Source organism: Lolium rigidum, unplaced genomic scaffold (assembly GCF_022539505.1).
Source record: "Lolium rigidum isolate FL_2022 unplaced genomic scaffold, APGP_CSIRO_Lrig_0.1 contig_7103_1, whole genome shotgun sequence".
NCBI lineage: Eukaryota > Viridiplantae > Streptophyta > Magnoliopsida > Poales > Poaceae > Lolium > Lolium rigidum.
Window position 1 is genome coordinate 76,788 of NW_025901468.1, and position 10,659 is coordinate 87,446.

Genomic DNA, 10,659 nt, shown 5'->3' on the forward strand with positions numbered 1-10,659 from the left:
GGGCGTGCCACCCGACCTATACCTGGTCGGGAAGGTGTGGATGATGCCTCGCTTAGTTTCCTGCAGGGCACACACGTAAACGTTAAATACGAGCCTCGATCGGCTCTCGGGTTATCTCGTGAATCGGCTCAAAGAGCCGATCCACCCATGATTCGGACGGGGTGTCCGAATATATGGTGGTCCCGCTTGATCAATGTAAAGCTAATGAGATCTACGACGATTTAGGGTTTTCACCGCATAATCGGATCATCCTACTCAGGTTCGGGCCTCGCGCTCGCGCACGGTGACCGTAAGCCGATCCTAGACAGGGCCTAAAAACCAACACGAGGTTGATCCCCGGAACATCCGTTCTAGGACTAGCAAACGCCACCCTACACGCCGCTGGATCCTCCGACCCCTTGTAAGGCCTAACTATTGCAGATATTAAACTAATCCTTGTAGAACAAGGAGCAATCGTAACGGATCAGATCTACTAAACTATGATCAAGCGGGGTGTCGCCCCTACGCCTAAGATAGGCGTAAGGGCGGCAAGACACGCAAGGGTTGCACTACGAGGGCATGCAGCATGAAGAACAATGCTAACCCTAACATGTCTAAGATAACTACGTTGCTCGCCATCAAAAAGGCTTCAGACACGAGCAACGCATGAACAACGGGGCAGGCTTGTGCTGCCTAGATCGCAAGATGCGATCTAGGCAGCATGATGCTTACCGGTAGAAACCCTCTAGACGAAGGAGTTGGCGATGCGCCGAGATTTGTTTGTGGTTGAACGTTGGTTGTTGTTTATTCCATAAACCCTAGGTACATATTTATAGTCCAGCGGACTTTCTAATGTGGGCGTGCACTAAACCGTGCACGAGATAAACTCTAACTTTTAATCTAGATACAATCTACTATAATTAAAGATACACGGGCAACCTAGCCCAACTTCCCCGTGCAAGGCCGCTTCATAGATCTTCAATGTGTAATCTTCCAAGCCCATCTTGATCGCGGCCCACCTCCTGATTTAGCCAAAATCTGGTGATAACACATGCCCCCCTGGTTTTGGAAATGACAGTTCCAAAATCATTATGCTCCTTTCATCGGGTCATGTCGTGGCAGAACCGTTGTAGTACCCTTTACCATGACGTCTTGCTCCTTGCTTTTTGCAAAACTTGGTAATCTAGTACCATTTCCTTGGATACCGCAATGGTCTTAAATCCCCCATTAGGCTTCTCCTTATTAAGCTGCGCCGAATGACTCCTCCTCCACTGGATACCCGCCGGCGAAGCGCCTCCGTGTCAACGACGAGGGCAGCGAGGATTAGTGACCTAGCATCAGTATTTACGTGAGCAATCGGCTCTTTTTGAGCAATCGGCTCTTCATAAAAAACCCTTCTTTGTGAATGAAGAAGCGTTCCCAGTCAATGGTTTTGCCGATAGTCAAAGTCACGCAACCTTCAAAAAAGAACCGATGGCCTCGCATCGGTCTCTATCATAAAAACGCTGACAACGTCGACCTAGTCACCCTTCCAAACGGTAACCCGCGACCTCCATCTGAAAAGGCAAAGTCAGATCCCCAAATCGCCGCCTGAGCAGTTCCAATCCACCACCACCTACACAGATCTTGACCGCGCAGCTCCCAACTCCTTCAACGCCATGGCGGAGTCATCCAATACCGGTACCACGGCTTCCGGACTGAAGGTAATCCTCAACCTCCTCTCGTCGTTTGGCTTGACATGGGATTAATGGCAAACACCTGAATTAATGCCTCGCTCCGCTACTAATTTAGGTTTCGTACATCCTTCTGCCACATCCTTCTCTCGCAAATTCGATGTGCCTCGGTCCTCGTTCTTCTGAGAGTCCCGCCCTGTTAATTTCGTGCGAAGCAAACATGATCCCCTTTGTGAGCCAGAACCTAGATCTGACTTCCTGGGCCGACTGCCTGCGAGCCTGGCCTAATCCTCCTGAAGGTTGGGTGGCATGGTACAATAGGGTATCAAAATCCCACTATGCCACTTGGGAAACCATAGGAATAGCCGATGCCCTGTCATTATCGCTATCTCCTCTCGAGAAGAATGAGAACATCCTGAAAACCATCGGCTACTTCTGGTCTGATGCACTGAACTGCTTCATGTTTGGTCACGGCCCTATGACCCCGACCCTGCTGGATGTGGCCATGATCACCGGGCTAGACATTGCATCCCCCAGCCCTTCTGCCTTCAAACTGCCAAAAGTCCCTTTCACTCTCTCCTCTAAAAAGGAGTGTACCAGCTGGGGCGCCTATCTCAATCGCTATATGAAAACCAAAGGCCCCGTGATAGAGAGGGAGCACACAGCCTTTCTGAATTTCTGGCTGGAGCACTTCATATTCTGCGGTCCATCACTTGCTCCCACCAAGAATTACCTCTCCCTGGCCTATGAGCTTGCTAAAGGCACAAAACTCGGTCTAGGCAAACTATTTCTTGGAGAAATTTATCGATCCCTTCAACTGATGTCTGTCAAGCTGTTCTCCCGCAAGACAGTTAAAACTGGCGGCCCCTGGTGGTTCATTCAGTTGTGGGCCCAACTATACTTCCAAAGCCAAATCCCAGACTTCCCATCGCTGACCACCTGCACCTTTCCGGATGAAACTGGAAAGGAAATTCGATGCACCAGCTACGGTCAAGCCCTGTATGGTCTCCCGGGCAGCAGGCTGATCCCCGAAGAAGCAGCAGGGTGGTTTAAGATTTTCTTCCAAGGTTTGGACAACCCCCTGTTCCACCCTTACACTGAATCGGCAAATTTTGAGAACCCCGTCTCTTTCCGATTGGATGACTTTGCTGATGACGCCAGCACACAACACTTGTACTCTCTCATGATCCGTCCTTTCTTCCTCCCTGTTGGCATGAGTACTTCGAACCGGATCATCAAGCCTGGTTATGAGTGTTATCAACCAGTAGTAGCGGCTCGACAGCTCGGTCTCGGACAGGTGCCTCCACACTTCTTCCTACACCACCTGACAGCAAGTAGGGCTGAACTGCCTGACATCCTCACTGCCCAGAGGTGTTATACCTTCTTCGACGCTTTGGCCATACCAATTCCCCATGACCTCCGTTTCTCCTTCACCACCGATGGTTTTGAAACTTGGTGGTCTATGTGGAAGACCCACGTCTTCAGGAGGGCCCTAGGACCGCTGCTGAAGGAGCTTGACGCCGAGTATGATCCCCCTGCAGACCAGGTACTGTCACTTAAGTGTTTCTTGTAATTGCCTTATGGTTATCGTCTGTGACCTAACTCTTTCTCCTAGCAGCAACTAGATGGCCCGGCTCCCACGCAAGCCGACGGTTCCCCTTTCGAATTTCTTCCTCCGGCACCAGTGGTTCTCTTCTGCCAGAGCTCGCCACCCCTGAAGAAAGTCATAATGCAGAGTCAGCCGATTTCACCAAAATCGGCTCCCAAGAGCAGAGCATCTTCAGGGCCAGTTGCCCCCCGAGCCTCAACCCAGGCGAGGACGGCGGTGAGGAAGGTAGCGGCCAGGAAAACCCTGAAGCGTAAAGCTCCGGCCCAGGAAAGCTTGCGTGTAAGTTGGTTGAGACCCTGTAGGTGCTTGTCCGTTTTTTCAAAGAATTTGTTCATGACACGCTTGTATCCTTTCCTACAGGCCTCCACTGAAGGATCCTCCAGCGGGGCCGAAGAAACCAGCCAGGGGGACTCGAGCTCGGGTGATTCCGAGAGGTCCACTACCCGGAGTCAGACGGCTTCGCCAGCGCCGGCTTCCAAGAAAAGGTCGATCACCGAAACCCCTGCTCCTCAGGCCCCGACCAGATCGGGGTTACGCACGAAGCACCGCTGTGTCAAAAGGGCTCGTAAGAACCCACGAGCCTCTTCATCAAGCCAGGAGGTCTCAAATGTAATTATCTTCGTGGTCACGCTTTCATGCTGTCCTGTTATCAATTGGATCGGCTAATCACTTCCTCGTGCAGGCCGCCGAAACTTCTAGCGGAGATGTTGAGGAGGTACCGAGGCCGTCCGCTACTCTGGATTTAGCTACCTCGACGATAGCGGCTGCCCAAGTGTCTGACCCACCCGAGTCCACAGAGAAGCCGATTGTTACGGCGTCGGCTGTTCCTCCTTCCTTGGGAGAGGTATGTCTTCCCTCCTTGGCTTCATCAATTCCCCCATTGCCTGCTAAACTCACTTTGTTTACCCTATCAGGGTTGTGATCTCTCGAGCTTGCTTACGTTCGACCCAGAATCCATCGAACCAGCTCCTTCCAAAGCAAGTGGAGAGCCGAACCCTAGTACGGTCCGTGGTCCACTCCAGCATCTCAGAGACTTGCTTTCCGCCCTAACCGAGACTCGATTGAAAATTCCGAGGAAGTCAAAGGCATCTTCGAGGATATCCGGCCTCATCTCCCGATGACCCTGCAAGTGAAGCTCTGGCCCGCTGTTACCTTGTCGGCCTTCAAGTCAAGGGTACAAACGGCTCGCTGATACGTCCAAAACGTATCTACTTTCCCGAACACTTTTGCTATTGTTTGGCCTCTAATTTGTGTATTTTGGATACAACTAACACGGACTAACGCTGTTTTCAGCAGAACTGCTCTGGTGTCTCGTTTTTGTGCGGAAATCCAACTTTCGGGAAAAACCTCGGAATTTATGCAGAAGGCCCTATTTTCCCAGGAAACTAACGGAGCCGTAAGGGCAATTGAAGTGGAGGCCCGAGGGCCCCACACCACCGTGCGGCGCGGCCCGGGGGGCCCGCGCGGCCAGGTGGTGTGGCCCCTCGGCCGGCCTCCGACGCCCTCCTTCGGACTACTTATTCGCCTCGACCTAAAAACGCCCGGGGAGAAGTCGAAGTCGCCGTAAACCCTCCGTAACGCCGCCACATCGCGAAACTCCGTCGCGGGAGCCGAAGTCTCCGTTCGGCACTCCGCCGGGACGGGGAATTGGAGGAGATCATCACCGCCATCACCGCCAACGCCTCTCCATCAACCAAGCAATGTTTCCCCCATCCATGTGTGAGTAATTCCCCCGCTGTAGGCCGAAGGGGATGGTAGGGATTGGATGAGATTGGTGATGTAATAGCATAAGATTGTTAGGGCATAGTGCCTAGTGTCCGTAGATGGTACTTTTATGATATTGTTGCAACTTGTTATGCTTAATGCTTGTCACTAGGGCCCGAGTGCCATGATCTCAGATCTGAACATGTTATTGATTCATGAAGATATTCGTTGTTTATGATCTTACCTGCAAGTTGTATACACATGTCGCTGTCCGGAACCAATGGCCCCGAAGTGACGAAATCGGGACAACCGGAGGGAATGGTAGTGATGTGAGGATCACATGTGTTCACGGAGTGTTAATGCTTTGCTCCGGTACTCTATTAAAAGGAGTACCTTAATATCCAAGTAGTTTCCCTTGAGGCCCGGCTGCCACCGGCTGGTAGGACGAGAAGATGTTGTGCAAGTTTCTCACTGCGAGCACGTACGACTATAATTGGAACACATGCCTATTGATTTATTAGTACTTGGACACCGTTTTATTATTATCTCGCAAATGCCCCGCTATGATTGTTACATGAGTTTCTCTCATCCATGCAACGCCCGTCATCCGTCCCCGTGCCTACAGTATTTTAATCCTCGCTGTTTACTAAAATCACTACTGCTGTCTTTGTTACTCTGCTGCTCGTTATTTCACTATCTGCTATCGCTATAAAACTCGTTACTACTCGATAAACTCTTGCGAGCAAGTCTGTTTCCAGTGCAATCTGAATTGACAACTCCGTTGTTAAGGCTTCCAAGTATTCTTTGTCTCCCCTTGTGTCGAATCAATAAATTGGGTAATACTTCCCTCGAAGACTCGTTGCGATCCCCTATACTTGTGGGTCATCAAGACTATTTTCTCGGCGCCGTTGCCGGGGAGCATAGCTTTATTTGGAAGTTCACTTGGATTGATATTGTTCGCTGCAAATTCTCCATCATGGGTAAACCTCGCGATACTAAGATCGCCATATTACCATCCACTACAAGAAAAGGTACAATTCCGAGTACCTCCGCTACACTTGATTCACCATCTCGTGATTGATAAACTTGTTTCACCGCCACATGCTTCGCATGCGGGTACATCTCGCTGAATCTGAACACTCTCATAATACTCGATAATATTTCTGCTGTGCTTGATGATAGTGGTTCATTGGGAACTTTTCTAGATGCTTCCATTGCTAGGTCTAGACAAATTGAAAATGCTGAAATTCCTGATGTTACTACACCTGTTAATTCACCCGAACTTGAATACTCTAGTGATGATCTTGATGAAGATTATGTGGAGCTTGATGATGATTTTATTGAAAAATGCCATGCTACTACCGATGCAAGAAAAATTAAAAAGTTGCTTGCAGTAACATACTCGTTAGATATAAACCTGTCTCCCGATCCTAAATTTGCCACATCTCCTATAAACATTAGGGATAAAGATTATGATTTTTCTCTTGATCTATCTCATATAGCTATTGTTGAGAAAACACCTTTTTGTGGTACTGAAAAAGAAAGTGTTGTTGAACACATGACTGAGTTATCTACTTTGAGTAGCTTGTTTTCTGATGATGTTAAGAAGCGTACTTACTTTGTTGCTAAAATATTTCCATTCTCATTAAAGGATGACGCTAAAACTTGGTATAATAATTTGCCACCTGGTTCTATTAAAAGTCCAAAAGAATTGCTTGCTGTTTTCTTTCGGAAATACTTTCCTGCTAGTGCTCAACATGCCGCTTTGCAAAGAGTTTATAGTTTTGATCAGGGAGATGAAGAGAAATTGCCTGAGGCTTGGGCAAGATTTTGCTCTCTTATTAGAGCTTTGCCTGACCATGATTTAGAAAAGCATGAATTACTTGATATATTTTATAGTGGACTAACCATTGATTCTAGGGCATACCCGGATAGTTGTGCTGGTTGTGTTTTCAGAAAAGAACTCCGGACGACGCTCGAAGAATTATTGGCTAAAATAGGCCGGAATTATGATGATTGGAATACGCCCGAACCAACTCCAACGCCAATAGTGAAGAAGAGGGGTTTAATTAAATTGAATGATGAAGATATGAGGGAAGCCAAGAAGTCTCTCAAGGAGAAAGGTATTAAATCTGAAGATGTGAAGAATCTACCTCCTATAGAAGATATATGTGAGATAATTCCCCCTTCATCCATGATTGAGGTAAACTCGCTTCAACGCTTTACTAGGGAAGATATTCCATATTCGAAACCTCCTGCGCAATGCTTAGATGAGTTTGATAATTATATTGTTAAGCAAGAAAATTTTAATATGAGAGTAGAGAATCATCTAATGGAAAATTCTCAAGCTATTAGTCAATTGCATGATATTGTGGAGAGAACCTCCAATGATGTTAAGATGCTTGTTAAACATTTTCAAATGATTCAAACTCAAATTGATCAACTCACTAAAGTGCAAAATGACTTGTTAGGGAATAATTCTAAAGAGAAACATGCTTATGAAGTAACAACTAGAGGTGGTGTCTCTACCCAGGATCCTCTATATCCTGAAGGGCATCCCAAAAGAATTGAACAAGATTCTCAACGCATTGAACCTAGTGCTCATTCTAAGAAGAAAAAGAAGAAGAAACATAAAAATGTTGTAGAATCCTCTCGAACCTCGTTAATGATCCTAATAGTATTTCTATTTCGATGCTGAAACCGAAAGTGGCAATGAACATGATAATAATGAAGATAATGATAAGAATGATACTCCCGATAAAGAAGAGGTTGAAAAGGAACCCGAAAAGCATGCTAAAAATAAAAAGTATACTAAAGAAGATTTTATTACTGAGAAACATGGTAATGAAAGAGAACCTTGGGTGCAAAAGCCAATGCCTTTTCCCGCTAAGAAACTAAAATCAAAGGAAGAGGAACACTATAATAAATTTTGTGATTGGATGAAACCTTTATTCTTGCAAATCCCTTTAACCGATGCTATTAAATTGCCACCTTATTCCAAGTATATGAAAGATATTGTTACTAACAAAAGGAAAATCCCCAATGAGGAAATTTCTACTATGCTTGCTAATTACTCTTTCAATGGCAAAATTCCAAAGAAGTTGGGCGACCCGGTATACCTACTATTCCTTGTTCTATCAAGAATAATTATGTTAAAACTGCTCTATGTGACTTGGGAGCCGGTGTTAGTGTTATGCCTTTTTCTCTTTATAAGAGGCTTTACTTAGATAAGTTGATACCTACCGATATATCTTTGCAAATGGCTGATAAATCTACTGCTATTCCTGTTGGTATATGTGAGAATGTCCCTGTTCAAGTTACTACTAACCGCTTGATATTAACTGATTTTGTTGTGTTGGAAATGCCTGAAGATGATAATATGTCTATTATTCTTGGGAGACCTTTTCTTAACACCGCAGGGGCTGTTATTGATTGCAATAAAGGAAAGGTTACTTTCAATGTTGATGATAAGGAACACACCGTCTATTTCCCCAAGAGGATTGAAAAAGCGTGCGGAGTTAATACTATCTCTCATGTGAGAACTATCAAAGTGGGAACCATCGATTGTCCTATATATGAGCCTAAAGAAGAATATCAATCTCTTGTGATTGGATCCATATCAATACAATTCAAGGTAACATGATTGGTTTGAGGTTTATTTCTTCATATGCTATGTAAAATTTATTTGGTGGCAAGACTTGATCAACCTTGTTAACAAATACCTTTTATATGCATAGAGGAGGTAAACAACATCTCTTTCTTTCTCCACTTGCTTTAGTTGCTGTAGCACTTTTACTTTGCAAAGTTTCTTAATTGATTTGAGATTTCTAAAATTTTCCTGGCCAGTAATAATAAACTTAATACCCAGAAAATGTGCATTTTTCAAAGTTTTCAAAAATTCGCGAAAATTATACCGTTGGTCCTATTTTTCGACGAGGCACTCGGGAGCACCAGGGGATGACCTGTGGGGCACCGGAGGGCGCCAAACCACAGGCCGGCGCGGCTCTGCAAGGTGGCCGCGCCACCATGTGGTGTGGGCTCCCCTCTGCCCCACTTCGTCATCTCTTTCGCCCAAAACAGTCTCTCTCCCGAAAAAAACTCGTACCAAGTTCATCTTTCTCGCATTTTTGCTCCAGAGCTCCAGATTTTTCGATCTCTTTGCTCAGCCCAGATTTCTGTCTGAAATTTGGCACATTTGCTCTTCGGTATGTGACTCCTCCACCCACCCAAGTAGAATTTCGTTTGGTTGAGTATATCTTGAATATTTTGCTGCTGTAGGTAACATGTTTAGTGAGCTTGCATGCTTGTTCTAGGTGGTAGAAATTAGTTTTGATGCATGATTAGTACTCTAGCAAGTTCCTATGGTAGTTTCCCTCAATTATATGTCACCAAATCAAGTTTAATATTGTTTGTTGAAATTTCAGAAAATGGAACGGAATAGATACCACTTGAACCAGCAAGAGTTGGAAGTCCAACAAGTTATGATAGTCAATCGTGAAGAGGGAGTATACCCCTCTTACTACCCGTGCGCGGATTTCATGAGAAGCGCGGGGATATTTGAAGATGTTCAAACTCTAATTTCTCGTGCGAGTGGCTGAGTGACTTTGTTGAAGGAGAACCAAGACAATATGTAAAATTAACTATGGCTTTTGTGCAGGACTTCAAGTTTAATTGGTCGCGATCTAACCCCACGGTCCAAGTATAAAATTTACAATAAAACTCGTCAACTTGCCATTTAGTGCTTTTTGTGCAGCAATTAGAATACCGCAATGGGGGTCGTGCGAGAAGATAAGGGGATCGCCGCAAGAACTCTCGGATCTTTACAAGATGATTTGCGATGGAAGGAGTTTCTCAGGTGAAAGTGGTAAAATCACTAGTATTCAACTCCCGGCTATCCGCTACTTTGCTTATTTTATTACCAAATGCGTTCTCGCTAAAAGGATTGGTGGTAAACTTTCTATCCCGGATTTGGCTTTTCTAGCTGCAGCACTCGCAAAATAGTAGGTCTTATAATTTGGGGGCATTAATAGCTTATAGACTTGCTACTAACCGTGAGAAAGGTGGAATGTGTGGAGGCCTCATCGCCTCCCGTTTACTAGCTTTTCATAATATAGAACCTCATCATTTTGATATTCCATTCCCCGTAGAAAAACTTGACATAGCCTCTATGATTAAACATGAATTCGTTTCAGATTCCTCCAACTTGGGTAACCTGTATTATAAGATGATATTTTATAAGAAAGTTTGGAGAATAACTAAGAAAACTGAGAAACTAGTAAGATTGCTCGCGCCTGTTTTGTCTAACCTTGATTCCAGGGGAGATTGGTCGGTCACGTAAGGTGCACTAGATGCACATATAGAGAGAGGAGGCCAACATGCAAGAGACGACATAGAGGTCGAGGAGCACCTCGACTCATCATCCGATGCAGCAAGTTCCTCGCGCCAACATGATGGATATGCGGAGCCTCCACGCTTTTCTTCCGCGCAGGAGCTTTATTATGACTATTTCACATATGATCCACCGGCATGGAATCCAGACCCTCGATGGGGTTGAACTCCACTTAGGCCAAAAGCCTAAGCTTGGGGGGAGGTATACCGGCATCACTCATTCTTTGCATATTATGATTGCTGGATACTTGTGTATACTTGTTTAGTCTCTTTGAGTGGTTTTCTAATGAGAGGAAGATGATATTT